General features: G+C 41.6%; 1 pseudogene; it reads right to left on the reverse strand.

The window, feature by feature from the left end:
• The window catches only part of LOC123139274 (acid phosphatase 1-like), a 33,592-nt pseudogene extending 32,603 nt beyond the window's left edge, over positions 1–989 (reverse strand).
• Positions 990–16,404: the final 15,415 nt, after the last annotated feature.

Below are 16,404 nucleotides of genomic sequence, written 5' to 3' on the forward strand. Positions count from 1 at the left end.
CTTTGTTGTGTGTTTGAACATGCTATATATATTCATACGCATGTCTAACTTTTTTTCAACCAAGGAGATTATATGTGGAACCATGCATGAACTGAGGTAAGTTTCATATTTTTAATATATACGCGTGTACAATGTATATTCAAATGTACCCCCTCCAATCCAAAATAATCGTAGCTTTAGGATTTTCAAGAGTAAAGATTTCTGAAGTTTGACAAATCCTGAAAGTTCAATTCAAGAGAACCGAAAACGTTAATGCTTCTGCTCCCAAATATTGAACGAAGCGCCAAATAGGCCTCTGGTCACCCAAAACTGCACGAGACTAATGTTTGGTGGTAGGAAATTACTGTCCTGACTCTGGCCCGTGTAGCCTCTCGCCCGATGTCCAAAGGTCTAAACTGGGGTAGGTTTGTAACTTCACCAAGACGCCAGTCTCAACCGCCTCTGAGAAGCATTCATACGCCGTGGGCGCCTAAACACCCATGTGCTCGGCCTAAATCTATCCCGCCCACATTTGGGACACCTGAGATTACTCTCCTACCCCCAACCCGCAATATGTTTGAAATTTTAGATGGGGGTAAAGTTTGTAACTTTCCCCAAATTTCAAATAATCGCATCCCAAACCGAAACATTGTTCCCCCTTAGTTCCCTGCCTCCCTCCGTTTCCCCATTCATACTCCGTGGGTGCCAAAACGCCCTCTCCACCAGCCGCTAAACCCTAGCCTCCTTCGTCCTCCACCCCATAGTGCCCAATCCAGCGCCGCCCTCCTCCATCACGTCGGAGCTGGTACCCCGACGTCGTCATCCAATGCAACCGGAACCGCAACGCCCTCAAGGACTTAGCAGCTGAAGCCGATGTAGAGCTGCCTCCAAAACGCCGACGCCGATGTGCATTGTACCAGAACCACTCCGACCACGCCGTCCTGCGCCTCACTACTGCCGCTCCACTGTTGCAACCATCCACCGCACCAGAGCTGTTCCCGGTACGCCATTGTTCGCCGCCTAAGATCTGGTTCCCTGCCGCCGACAGACAGCCACCGCACCACACTCAACAACTTGGCCATGGGTTCGTCCAAGGCTCCACCGTCCTCCACAACTTCTCGTTTCCAGCGAACCACAAGAAGATCGTTGGAAAAACAGAAGGAGGACACAACACTGCCATCAGAAAGAGGTACTCCTCTTCCCTTATTCGTGCAAATCTTACATCTCTGCTCACACCGTATTCATCCCACGAAAGAAACTAGTTGAGTGCTTCTTACTGCATATTCTTCGTGATACTAAATGCACAAGGTTTCCTGCCTTTACTATTTCACCTTTGCTAGAGGCCAGTAGCCCGCCTAGATTTCAATTCAGGGTCAGTCGAACCGCAATTAAAAGAAGCAGCACCCGCTTAGGCACACGGAGCACCTAGTCCGCCTATTCGCCGGGGAAGTGGAACATCAGTGTCTATCATAGGGGTGTGGGGAGCAGGAGCTGCTTGCACCCGATCTGGAGGTCGGTGGGGCTTGAATGGATGGCCGGGGGCGGTGCCAAGCACGATGGTGCGGCGAGGTCGAGGGGAGGGCGCAGGCAGGGGACTGGGGCCAGTGGTCGCTGGCGTTTCGAGGAAGATCGTCAACACTGACTGGCTGGAGGTAGATGAAGGCAATCTACCCGTTCTTTGTACATCGGACGGTGCAGAAAAAATGGACTGGCCTATTTGTTTTCAGTCGACTGTTATTTTCATAGAATCCTATAGTAATTTAGTGTGCCATGCATGTTGTTGAGCTATCATATGTCTCCCACCATTTATTTCTCACCGACCTGCTATCTGCTACCTTTACACTGTATTAATTGTGCACACACTTCACCCATACTCACACTATTGTTTTTTTATGCATGGGTATTTTAGACTCTGACGCAATGTTGATGAATGCAGAAAAGAAAAGACAGAAGTCGCTACAGTGTAATTCGAAGATAATCACTAAGCATTTCAGCGCTCTAAAGGGTGAGTGTCAGCAGTTGGAGACAGTAAACGTAGCTCTGCAGTTGATGATCTCAATTGCCACACAAAACCATCCCAGGTGCTTGCTTTAACTTCGCGTTGTCAAATGTGGTTGCATGTTGCATATGGTGTCTAGCTTGTATTGCTTCCAATTTGGTTAAATTGCATCTGCTTACTTTACACATTATACCTTTGATAATGACATGCCTTCCTGTTTTTGATACATACTACATATATCTATTAACCATGTTCGTACATCAAACTAATGCTCTTTTGTATCCCTCGTCAATCACTTATGATGAGACAGTCACCCCAGTGGGTCCCCTATTCGTTTAAAGAGTGTAGTGTCATCCTCCCCAGATGATTCTCAAGAAACAGCAAGGCGAAATGAAGATAGTCAACGTAGCTCTCTAGTTGATGACCGCAATTCCCCCACACCACCATCGCAGGTGCTTTCTCTTACTTGGCACTGTGATATGTGGTTGCATGTTGCATATGGTGTCTACCTTGTAATGCTTCTAATTAGGGTAAATTGCATCTGCTTAGTTAACACATTATACCTGTGAATATGACATGCCTTCCTGTTTTTGGTACATACTACGTCTTTCTTTTAACCATGTTCTTACATCAAACTACATTTCTTGTGTATCCCTCATCAATCACTTCTGATGATACAACTTCAAGTTGGCAGTGTAATATTGGTTGCATCTTGCATATCATTTCAAACATGTATTTCCTCTAATTTGTTGAAGTGCCACTTATAATGAGACACATCTAACTTGGTAGAGTGATTTTGGTTGGATCTTTCATATGGTGTCTAGTTTGCATTGCTTCCAATTTGTTGAAATGCCTTCTGCTTAGCGTTTTTCATACATATTCCATCCTCCTACAATGTGGTTGCCATACATAAAAGTTGTGTTCGTCAGTATCATGCATCAACGAATTTGGAAGTGCAAATTTCATTCCTTTTTCTTGTGTGTTTACTTGACAAGGAAAAATCTGAAAGGACGAAGGCACGGAATGATGGTGGTCCTCTGGAGCAACCGAAACAGATGATCTCTGCAGATTCTCCTACTACTTGTACTGCAGTGCTAGTTCCAAATCTCATCTCCCCTACTCCACAACCCAAGGTGCTTTCTCTAACATGGCAGTGTGATATCTGGTTGCATGTTGCATATGGTGCCTAGCTTGTATTGCTCCTAATTTGTTAAATTGCATCTCCTTAGCTTACACATTATACATGTGATGACATGCCTTCCTGTTTTTGATACATACTACATCTGCCTATCACACCATGTTCTTACATCAAACTACTGTTCTTGTGTATCCTACATCTATCGCTTATGATGATACAGTCATGCACATGGGTTAATATGGGACGCGCTACTCTTATAAAGAATGCAGTTTCATCCTTCCCACATAATTCTCAAGAAACAGCAATCCTAAATGAATATATTGAATGTAGCTCTATACTTGAAGACCGCATTTCCCCTACACCACCATCACAGGTGCTTGCTCTAACTTTGAAGTGTGATATGTGGTTGCATGTTGCATACGGTGTCTAGATTGTAATGCTTCTAATTAGGGTAAATTGCATCTACTTAGTATACACATTATACATGTGAATATGACATGCCTTCCTATTTTTGGTACACACTACATCTATGTGTTAACCTTGTTCTTACATGAAACTACCTCTCTTCTGTATCCTGCATCAATCACTTACGATGAGTCACCTTTATTCGTTGCATATTGCATATTATTTCTAGCCTGTTACCATGTATTGCTTCTAATTTGGTCAAATACATTTGTTAGGGCACCCTTTTAATTTGGCAGAGTGATCATCTTTCATATGGTTTCTAGCTTGCATTGATTCTAACAAGTTCAAACACCTTGTGCTTAGTTTACACTTTATACATCATACATGTCAATATGTCACGCCTTCCTGTTTTTCATACATATTCCATCCTCCTATCATGCGGCTGCCTTACATGAAAGTAGTGTTCGTCAGTATCATGCATCAATGAGTTCTGAAGAGCAAATTTTATTCCTTTTTCTTGTGGGTTTGACTTGACAAGGCAAAATCAAGAAAGAGGAAGGAAAAGAGTAAGGAAGGCGATGATGGTGGTCCTCTGCAGCAACGTAAACGGAGCATCTGTACGATTCTCCTTGTACTGATAGTGCATTACAAGGTCCAAGTCGCCACTCCCCTACTCCACCATCCAAGGTGCTTGCTCTAACTTGGCAGTGTGATATCTGATTGCATGTTGCATATGGTGTCTAGCTTGTATTGCTCCTAATTAGTGTAAACTGCATCTTCTTAGCTTACACATGATACGTGTGAATATGACACGCTTTCTTGTTTCTGGTACAAACTATATCTGTCTATCACACCATGTTCTTACATCAAACTACTCTTCTTGTGTATCCTGCATCAGCCACTTATGATGGGACACCTTTAAGTTGGCTGTGTGATATTGGTTTGCGTCTTGAATATGATTTCTAGCCCGTATTGCTTCTAGTTTGTTGAACGCCACCTATGACGAGACAGTTTTAACTTGGCAGAGTGATATTGATTGCACCTTCCATATGGTGTCTATTTTGCAGTGCTTCTAATTTGTTGAAGTGCCTTCAGCTTAGTTACCACATCATAGGTGTGAATATGTCAAGCTTTCATGTTTTTTGTACATATTCCATTGTCGTATCATGACTTTGCCTTTCATCAAAGTAGTGTTCGTCAGTATCATGCACGAATGAGTTCTGAAGAGCGAATTATATTCCTTTTTCTTGCCGGTTTGACCTCACAATGCAAAATCAATAAAGCTGAAGGAAATTGGCAATGCATTGGATGATGGTGGTCCTTCCAAGCAACTGAAACAGAGGTTCTCTACAGATTCTACTCCGCCATCCTCCGAACAAGATTTGCAAGACAACGCAAGGCTAGACAATCAACGTAGCTGTGTAGATGATGAACACATCTCCCCTACTGCACCATCATAGGTGCTTGCTCTATCTTGGCACTATTATATGTGGTTGCATGTTGCGTATGATTTCTAGCTTGTATTGCTTCTAACTTTGTTGAATTGCCTCTACTTACTTTACACATAATGCCTGTGAATATGACATGTGTTCCTGTTTCTAGAACATACTATATCTGATCAGACGATGTTCTTACATCAGATTAATGTTCTTGCATATCTCGCATCAGTCACTTATGATAAGGCACCTTTAAGTCGCCACTGTGATATTGGTTGTGTCTTGCATATGATTTCTAGCATGTACTGCTTCTAATTTGTTGAAACGCCATATAGTTTGAACTTGGCAGAGTGATATTGGTTGCATCTTTCATATGGTGTCTAGCTTGCAGTGCTTCTAATTTGTTGAAATGCCTTCTGCTTAGTTACCACATCATAGGTGTGAATATGTCACACCATCCTGTTTTTCATACATATTCCATCCTCGCATCATGTGTTTGCCTTTCATCCGAGTAGTGTTCATCAGTATCATGCATGAATGAGTTCTGAAGAGCGGATTTTATTCCTTTTTCTTATCGGTTTGACTTCACAATGCAAAATCATTACAGCTGAAGGAAATTAGTCCGGCAGTGGATGATGGTGGTCCTTCGGAGCAACTCAAACAGGGGGTCCCTACAGATTCTACTCCGCCATCATCCAACAAGATTCGCATGACAACACAAGGCTGGACAGTCAACGTTGTTGTGTAGATGATGAGCACATCTCCCCTACTCCACCATCACAGGTGCTTGCTCTAACTTGGCACTATTATATGTGGTTGCATGTTGCATATGATGTCTAGCTTGTATTGCTTCTAACTTTGTTGAATTGCATCTGCTTACTTTACACATAATGCCTGTGAATATGACACGTGTTCCTATTTCTAGAACATACGTGTAATTGATGAGCACATCTCCCCTACCCCACCATCACAGGTGCTTGCTCTAACTTGGAACTGTTATATGTGGTTGCGTTTTCCGTATGATGTCTAGTTTGTATTGCTTCTGATTATGTTGAATTGCACCTGCATAGCTTACAACTTATACCTACAATGATCACTTACCCATAAGACACAGTTAACTTGGGATTGTGATGTAGGTTGCATCTTGCATTGTCTTCTAGCTTGTACTGCTTCTAATTTCTTGAAATGGCACTTACGACGAGACACTTTTTACCTGATAGAGTGATATTGGTTGCATGTTCATATGGTGCCTAGCTTTCATTTCTTCTAATTTTATTGAAATGCCTTCTACTTACTGCTTTTTCATACATATTCCATCCTCCTATCGTACGTGTGAATATACAACACTGTCTTTTTTGTATATATTCCATCCTCCTATCCTGCACTTGCCTTACATCAAAGTAATGTTCATCTGTATCATGCATCAACCAGTTATGCAGAGCTAATTTTATTCATCTTCTTGTGGTTTTGACTTCATAAGGTAATATCAGAAAATAGGAAAGAAAAGAGTAATTTAGGGGATGTTGGTGGTCCTCCACACCGACGCAAACAGAGATTCTCTATATTTGCCACTGCTACTGCTAATGAAGTTGAAGTCCCAAGTCTACATGATGAGTTCATCTCCTGTACTCCACCATCGCAGGTGCTTGCTCTAAGTTGACATTGTGATAATTGGTTTCATGTTGCATATGTTGTCTACCCTGTATTTCTGATATTTTGATTAAGTTGCACCTGCTGAGTTTATACATTATACATGACATGGCTTTCGGTGTCTAGAATACACTGCATCTATCTATCATACCATGTTCTTACATCAAGGTACTGTTGTTGTGTATACCGCATCAGTCACTCATGATTGGACGCTGTTGTTCTTACATAATGGCAGTTTGATAGTGGTTGCATCTTGCATTTTATTTCTACGTTGTAATGCTTCAAATTTTTTGAATTGCCACTTATGACAAGACACTTTTAACTTGGTAGAGTAATATTGGTTGCATCTTTCATATGGTGTCTAGCTTGCATTACTTATATTTTCTTGAAAAATCCTTCTGCTTAGTTTACACATCATAGCTGTGAATATGTCATGTTGTCCTATTTTTCTTACATATTCCATCCTCATACGGTTGTCTTACATCAAAGTATTGCTTGTCTATATCATGCATCAATGAGTTCTGAAGAGCGATTTTATTCTTTTGTGTTGTGGGTACGGCTTGACATGGCAAAGTCAAAAAAGAGCAAGGAAAATAATATAGTAGGGAGTTTTGTTACTTGTCAGGTGAAACAAAAAAGGATCTGCCGTCGAGATTCTGCTGGTACTTATAGTGCAGTAGAAGGTCCAAGTCCACCAACTAAATCTACAAACATAGTATCACCTGCTCCACCAGCAGCAGCATCCGCTTCAACTGTACCAGCATCTCAACGAGTTACTCGTTCATTTGCTCCAGAACTGGCTAGTTCCCAAGCTGCCTTCACACCTAACACTACTTCCGAAGCACTGCTGACACAACAGGACTTGGCAAGATCAGATGAACCTAATGAGCATAAACACCAAGACGGTACCTGACCGAGTCAAGTTGCAGTTGCATGCTCCATTATATGTACTCTCATAGTTTGATGTACGCTAACACTTTCCATAAACGTTGTTGAACTAGCACCACGGCGCAAGCGGAAATAGACATCAGGGATAATGCTTGACAGGTTAACAAAATCTAAAGGAGGAAGAATGGATATCCATTTTGAGGCAAGTTTAAAAAGGCCACGTGATGCTACAGTGTCAGCCAAGTTAGTATCAGAGGCAGCCATTGCCGTTAGGTGTCATGCACGTATCCTCCCAATGTGGATCTAGTATAGGAATGAGAAAGACAATACCCAGTTTAACACCTTCCTTGACCATTTATCCGTAAGTAATGTTATTCATCGCAATTAGTATATTGTCTTGCTCTGTCCCATACTTTCTAGCTTCCTCCTAATAAGACTCACTTTCTTTTTTCAACAGATGAGGTTCAAGTTGGATCCGAAAGATGATGCAACTAAACAAGCATGCGCTCATGTTTTTCAGTCTGCTCCGTGACAGTATCGGTACCACCTTAGAAAATCTCACTTTGAAGGCAAGGCTAACAATGAAATCACCCAAACATCTCAAGTGGAATATATTACAAATGAAGACTGGACAGCCCTCGTTAAACACTGGTCTGATCCAAAGTATCAGGTAGGCTATATGTATTTGATCAGACCACATACTGAACTTGTATTTATGTATGTGCCTTACAAGTGTATCTTCTTCTAGGCTAACTGTTTGAAGAACAAGACCAACCGTTTTAAAGTGAAATTCCAACAGACAATAGGATCTCGTAGCTATATTGCACACTGCGAGGCTCTTGTAAATAGCTGCTACTTCCTTCTTTTTTATGCCATATTATCGTATCTGTATTGACTTGTTCCAAATATAGAGGAAGGCCCGTGCGGACCAAAAAGAACCTGAACCGAATGTAGTGCAAATTTTCAAGGATTGCCACACCAGCAAGATGAAGGGCATGAGCACACCAGTTCAAGCCGCTGTTGTAAGTCCTTACTAAAGGAAATATGCCCTAGAGGCAATAATAAAGTTATTATTTATTTCCTTATTTCATGATAAATGTTTATTATTCATGCTAGAATTGTATTAACCAGAAACATAATACATGTGTGAATACATAGACAAACATAGTGTCACTAGTATGCCTCTACTTGACTAGCTCGTGAATCAAAGATGGTTAAGTTTCCTAGCCATAGACATGAGTTGTCATTTGGTTAATGGGATTACATCATTAGGAGAATGATGTGATTGACTTGACCCATTCCGTTAGCTTAACACTTGATCGTTTAGTATGTTGCTATTGCTTTCTTCATGACTTATACATGTTCCTACAACTATGAGATTATGCAACTCCCGTTTACCGGACGAACACTTTGTGTGCTACCAAACGACACAACGTAACTGGGTGATTATAAAGGAGCTCTACAGGTGTCTCCAAAGGTACATGTTGAGTTGGCGTATTTCGAGATTAGGTTTTGTCACTCCGATTGTCGAAAAGGTATCTCTGGGCCCTCTCAGTAATGCACATCACTATAAGCCTTGCAAACAATGTAGCTAATGAGTTAGTTACGGAATAGTGCATTACATAACGAGTAAAGAGACTTGCCGGTAACGAGATTGAACTAGGTATTGAGATACCGACGATCAAATCTCGGGCAAGTAACATACCGATGACAAAGGGAACAACGTATGTTGATATGCGGTTTGACCGATAAAGATCTTAGTAGAATATGTAGGAGCCAATATGAGCATCCAGGTTCCGCTATTGGTTATTGACCGGAAACGTGTTTCGGTCATGTCTACATAGTTCTCGAACCCGTAGGGTCCGCACGCTTAAGGTTTCGATGAAAGTTATATTATGAGTTTATGAGTTTTGATGAGAGTTACGGGAATTCACTGGGGAGAAGTATTGGGCCATACGCGAATGAGAGAGGGGCTGCCTAGGGCAGGCCGCGCGCCCCCCAAGGCCTAGTCCGAATTGGACTAGGGGGAGGGGCTGCGCCCCCTCCTTCCTTCCCTTCTCTCTTCCCCTTCCTTCTCTCCTACTCCTACTAGGAAAGGAGGAGTCCTACTCCCGGTAGGAGTAGGACTCCCCCCTTGGGCGCGCCTCCTCCTCCTTGGCCGGCCCTCCTCCCCTTGCTCCTTTATATACGGGGGCAGGGGGCACCCCATAACACACAAGTTGATCTTCGTGATCGTTCCTTAGCCGTGTGCGGTGCCCCCTCCACCATATTCCACCTCGGTCATATCGTTGCGGTGCTTAGGCGAAGCCCTGCGTCGATAGAACATCATCATCGTCACCACGCCGTCGTGTTGACGGAACTCATCCCCGACACCCTGCTGGATCGGAGTCCGGGGATTGTCATTGAGCTGAACATGTGCAGAACTCGGATGTGCCGTACGTTTGGTACTCGGATCGGTCAGATCGTGAAGACGTACGACTACATCAACCGCGTTCTCATAACGCTTCCGCTTACAGTCTACGAGGGAACGTGGACAACACTCTCCCCTCTCGTTGCTATGCATCACCATGATCTTGCGTGTGCGTAGGAAATTTTTTGAAATTACTACGTTCCCCAACAGTGGCATCCGAGCCTGGTTTTATGCGTAGATGTCATATGCACGAGTAGAACACAAGTGAGTTGTGGGCGATACAAGTCATACTGCTTACCAGCATGTCATACTTTGGTTCAGCAGTATTGTGAGATGAAGCGATCCGGACCGACATTACGTGTACGCTTACACGAGACTGGTTTCACCGTTACGAGCACTCATGCTTAAAGGTGACTGGCGGGTGTCTGTCTCTCTCACTTTAGTTGAACCGAGTGTGGCTACGCCCGGTCCTTGTGAAGGTTAAAACAACACTAACTTCACGAACTATCGTTGTGGTTTTGATGCGTAGGTAAGAACGGTTCTTGCTCAGCCCATAGCAGCCATGTAAAATTTGCAACAACAAAGTAGAGGACGTCTAACTTGTTTTTGCAGGGCATGTTGTGATGTGATATGGTCAAGATGTGATGCTAAATTTTATTGTATGAGATGATCATGTTTTGTAACCGAAGTTATCGGCAACTGGCAGGAGCCATATGGTTGTCGCTTTATTGTATGAAATGCAAACGCCCTGCAATTGCTTTACTTTATCACTAAGCAGTAGCGATAGTCGTAGAAGCAATAGATGGCATAACGACAATGATGCTACGATGGAGATCAAGGTGTCACGCCGGTGACGATGGTGATCAGGATGGTGCTTCGGAGATGGAGGTCACAAGCACAAGATGATGATGGCCATATCACATCACTTATATTGATTGCATGTGATGTTTATCCTTTATGCATCTTATCTTGCTTTGATTGGCGGTAGCATTTTAAGATGATCTCTCACTAAAATTATCAAGAAGTGTTCTCCCTGAGTATGCACCATTGCGAAAGCTCTTCGTGCTGAGACACCACGTGATGATCGGGTGTGATAGGCTCTACGTTCAAATACAACGGGTGCAAAACAGTTGCACACGCGGAATACTCAGGTTAAACTTGACGAGCCAAGCATATACAGATATGGCCTCGGAACACGGAGACCGAAAGGTCGATCGTGAATCATATAGTAGATATGATCAACATAGAGATGTTCAACATTGAAACTACTCCATCTCACGTGATGATCGGACATGGTTTAGTTGATTTGGATCAAGTGATCACTTAGATGACTAGAGAGATGTCTGTCTAAGTGGGAGTTCTTAAGTAATATGATTAATTGAACTTAAATTTATCATGAACTTAGTATTGGTAGTATTTTGCAAATTATGTTGTAGATCAATAGCTCGTGTTGTTGCTTTCATATGTTTATTTTGATATGTTCCTAGAGAAAATTCTGTTGAAAGATGTTAGTAGCAATGATGCGGATTGGATCCGTGATCTGAGGTTTATCCTCATTGCTGCACAGAAGAATTATGTCCTTAATGCACCGCTAGGTGACAGATCTATTGCAGGAGCAGATGCATACGTTATGAACGTTTGGCTAGCTCAATATGATGACTACTTGATAGTTTAGTGCACCATGCTTAACGGCTTAGAATCGGGACTTCAAAGACGTTTTGAACGTCATGGACCATATGAGATGTGCCAGGAATTGAAGTTAATATTTCAAGCAAATACCTGAGTTGAGAGATATGAAGTCTCCAACAAGTTCTATAGCTAAAAGATGGAGGAGAATCGCTAAACTAGTGAGCATGTGCTCAGATTGTCTGGGTACTACAATCGCTTGAATTAAGAGGGAATTAATCTTCCAGATAAGATAGTGATTGACAGAGTTCTCTAGTCACCATCACCAAGTTACTAGAACTTCGTGATGAACTATAGTATGCAAGGGATGACGAAAATGATTCCTGAGCTCTTCGTGATGTTGAAATCGATGAAGGTTGAAATCAAGAAAGAGCATCAAGTGTTGATGATTGACAAGACCACTAGTTTCAAGAAAAGGGCAAAGGGAAAGAAAGGGAAACTTCAAGTAGAATGGCAAACAAGTTGTCACTCCCGTGAAGAAGACCAAAGTTGGACCAAAGCCTGAAACTGAGTGCTTACACTGCAAAGGAAATGGTCACTGGAAGCGGAAATGCCCTGAATATTTGGTGGATAAGAAGGATGGCAAAGTGAACAAGGGTATATTTGATATACAGGTTATTGATGTGTGCTTTACTAGTGTTTATAGTAGCCCCTGAGTATTTGATACTTGTTCGGTTGCTAAGATTAGTAACTCGAAACAGGAGTTACAAAATAAACAGAGACTAGTTGAAGGGGAAGTGACGATGAGTGTTGGAAGTAGTTCCAAGATTGATATAATCATCATCGCACACTCCCTATACTTTCGGGATTAGTGTTAAACCTAAATAAATGTTATTTGGCGTTTGCGTTGAGCATGAATATGATTTGATCATGTTTATTGCAATACGGTTATTCATTTAAAGTCAGAGAATAATTGTTGTTCTGTTTACATGAATAAAACCTTCAAATGGTCATACACCCAATGAAAATAGTTTGTTGGATCTCGATCGTAGTGATACACATATTCATAATATTGATGCCAAAAGATGCAAAGTTAATAATGATAGTGCAACTTATTTGTGGCACTACCGTTTGGGTCATATTGGTGTAAAGCGCATGAAGAAACTCCATAAAGATGGATTTTCGGAATCACTTGGTTATGAATCATTTGATGCTTGCGAACCGTGCCTTTTGGGCAAGATGACTAAAACTCCGTTCTCTGGAATAATGGAACAAGCTACTGACTTATTGGATATAATACATACCGATGTATGCGATCAAATGAGTGTTGATGCTCGTGGCAAGTATCGTTATTTTCTGACCTTCACAAGATGAGTTGAGCAGATATAGGTATATCTACTTGATGAAACATAAGTCTGAAATAGTTGAAAGGTTCAAAGAATTTCAGAGTGAAGTGGAGAATCATCGTAACAAGAAAATAAAGTTTCTACGATCTGATCGTGGTGGAGAATATTTGTGTTACGAGTTTGGCCTTCATATAAAACAATGTGAAATAGTTTCGCAACTCACGCCACCTGGAACACCACAATGTAATGGTGTATCCGAACATCGTAATCGTACTTTACTAGATATGGTGCAATCTATGATGTCTCTTATCGGTTTACCACTATTGTTTTGGGGTTATGCATTAGAGACAGCTGCATTCATGTTTAATAGGGCACCATCTAAATTTGTTGAGACGACACCGTATGAACTATGGTTTAGCAGTAAACCTAAGCTGTCGTTTCTTAAAGTTTGGAGTTGCGATGCTTATATGAAAAAAGTTTTTCAACCTGATAAGCTCGAACCCAAATCGGAGAAGTGCGTCTTCATAGAATACCCAAAGGAAACTGTTGGGTACACCTTCTATCACAGATCTGAAGGCAAAACATTCATTGCTAAGAATGGATCCTTTCTAGAGAAGGAGTTTCTCTCGAAAGAAGTGAGTGGGAGGAAAGTAGAGCTTGATAAGGTAATTTGTACCTTCTCCCGAATTGGAAAGTAGTTCATCACAGAAATCAGTTCTAGTGATTCCTACACCAATTAGTGAGGAAGCTATTGATGATGATCATGAAACTTCAGATCAAGTTACTACAAAACCTCGTAGGTCTTCCAAAGTACAGTTCGCACCAGAGTGGTACGGTAATCCTATTCTGGAAGTCATGTTACTTGACCATGACGAACCTATGAAGTATGAGGAAGCGATGATGAGCCCAGATTCCGCAAAATGGCTTGAATCCATGAAATCTGAGATGGGATCCATGTATGAGAACAAAGTGTGGACTTTGGTGGAGTTGCCCGATGATCGGCAAGCCATATTGTATAAATGGATCTTCAAGAAGAAGATAGATGTTGATAGTAGTGTTACTATCTACAAAGCTCGACTTGTCGCAAAAGGGTTTTCGACAAGTTCAAGGTGTTGACTACGACGAGATTTTCTCAACTGTAGCGATGCTTAAGTCCGTCCGAATCATATTAGCAATTGCCACATTTTATGAAATCTGGCAAATGCATGTCAAAACTGCATTCCTTAATGGTTTTCTTAAAGAAAAGTTGTATATGATGCAACCAGAAGGTTTTGTCAATCCTAAAGGTGCTAACAAAATGTGCAAGCTCCAGCGATCCATCCATGGACTGGTGCAAGCATCTCGGAGTTGGAATATAGTCTTTGATAAGTTGATCAAAGCATATAGTTTTATACGGACTTACGGTGAAGCCTGTATTTTCAATAAAGTGAGTGGGAGCACTACAACCTTTCTGATTAGTATATGTGAGTGACATATTATCAATCAGAAATGATGTAGAATTCTTCTGGAAAGCATAAAGGAGTGTTTGAAAGGAGTTCTTTAAAAGAAAGACCTCAGTAAAGCTACTTACATATTGAGCATCAAGATCTATTGAGATAGATCAAGACGCTTGATAAGATTTTCAATGAGTACATACCTTGTCAAGATTTTGAAATAGTTCAAAATGGAACAGTTAGAGAAAGAGTTATTGCCTGTGTTGCAAAGGTGTGAAATTGAGTAAGACTCAAATCCCGACCGCGGCAGAAAATAGAGAAGAGAATGGAAGTCATTCCCTATGCCTCAGTCATAGGTTCTATAAAGTGTGTTATGCTATGTACCAGACCTATTGTATACCTTGCTCTGAATTTGGCAAGGGATTACAATAGTGATCTAGGAGTAGATCACTGGACATTGGTCAAGAATATCCTTACTAAGGACTAATTAAGGAAATATTTCTCGATTATGGAGGTGATAAAAGAGCCCGTCGTAAAGAGTTACATCAGGTGCAAGCTTTCACACCGATCTAGATGACTCTAAGTCCCAATCTGGATACATATTGAAAGTGGGAGCAATTAGCTAGAGTAGCTCCGTGCAGAGCATTGTAGATATAGAATATTTGCAAAATACATATGGCTCTAAATGTGACAGACCCGTTGACTAAGCTTCTCTCACGAGCAAAACATGATCACACCTTAGTACTCTTTGGGTGTTAATCACATAGTGATGTGAAGTAGATTATTGACTCTAGTAAACCCTTTGGGTGTTGGTCACATGACGATGTGAACTATGGGTGTTAATCATATACAGATATGAATATTGGTGTTAAATCACATGGCGATGTGAACTAGATTATTGACTCTAGTGCAAGTGGGAGACTGAAGGAAATATGCCCTAGAGGCAATAATAAAGTTATTATTTATTTCCTTATTTCATGATAAATGTTTATTATTCATGCTAGAATTGTATTAACCGGAAACATAATACATGTGTGAATACATAGACAAACATAGTGTCACTAGTATGCCTCTACTTGACTAGCTCGTGAATCAAATATGGTTAAGTTTCCTAGCCATAGACATGAGTTGTCATTTTGTTAACGGGATCACATCATTAGGAGAATGATGTGATTGACTTGACCCATTCCGTTAGCTTAGCACTTGATCGTTTAGTATGTTGCTATTGCTTTCTTCATGACTTATACATGTTCCTACAACTAAGATTATGCAACTCCCATTTACCGGAGGAACACTTTGTGTGCTACCAAACGTAACAATGTAACTGGGTGATTATAAAGGATCTCTACAGGTGTCTCCAAAGGTACATGTTGAGTTGGCGTATTTCGAGATTAGGTTTTGTCACTCCGATTGTCGGAGAGGTATCTCTAGGCCCTCTCGGTAATGCACATCACTATAAGCCTTGCAAGCAATGTAGCTAATGAGTTAGTTACAGAATGATGCATTACATAACGAGTAAAGAGACTTGCCGGAAACGAGATTGAACTAGGTATTGAGATACCGATGATCAAATCTCGGGCAAGTAACATACCGATGACAAAGAGAACAACGTATGTTGTTATGCGGTTTGACCGATAAAGATCTTCGTAGAATATGTAGGAGACAATATGAGCATCTAGGTTCCGCTATTGGTTATTGACCAGAAACGTGTTTCAGTCATGTCTACATAGTTGTCGAACCCGTAGGGTCCGCACGCTTAAGGTTTCGATGACAGTTATATTATGAATTTATGAGTTTTGATTTACCGAAGGAGTTAGGAGTCCCGGATGAGATCGGGGACATGACGAAGAGTCTCGAAATGGTCGAGACGTAAAGATCGATATATTGGACGACTATATTCGGACTTCGGAAAGGTTCCGAGTGATTCAGGTATTTATCGGAGTACCGGAGAGTTACAGGAATTCGCCGGGGAGAAGTATTGGGCCTTATTGGGCCATACGGGAATGAGAGAGGGGCTGCCTAGGGCAGGCCGTGTGCCCCCCAAGGCCGAGTCCGAATTGGACTAGGGGGAGGGGCTGCGCCCCCTCCTTCCTT

This window comes from Triticum aestivum, chromosome 6B (genome assembly GCF_018294505.1).
Source record: "Triticum aestivum cultivar Chinese Spring chromosome 6B, IWGSC CS RefSeq v2.1, whole genome shotgun sequence".
In the NCBI taxonomy this organism is placed as follows: Eukaryota; Viridiplantae; Streptophyta; class Magnoliopsida; order Poales; family Poaceae; genus Triticum; species Triticum aestivum.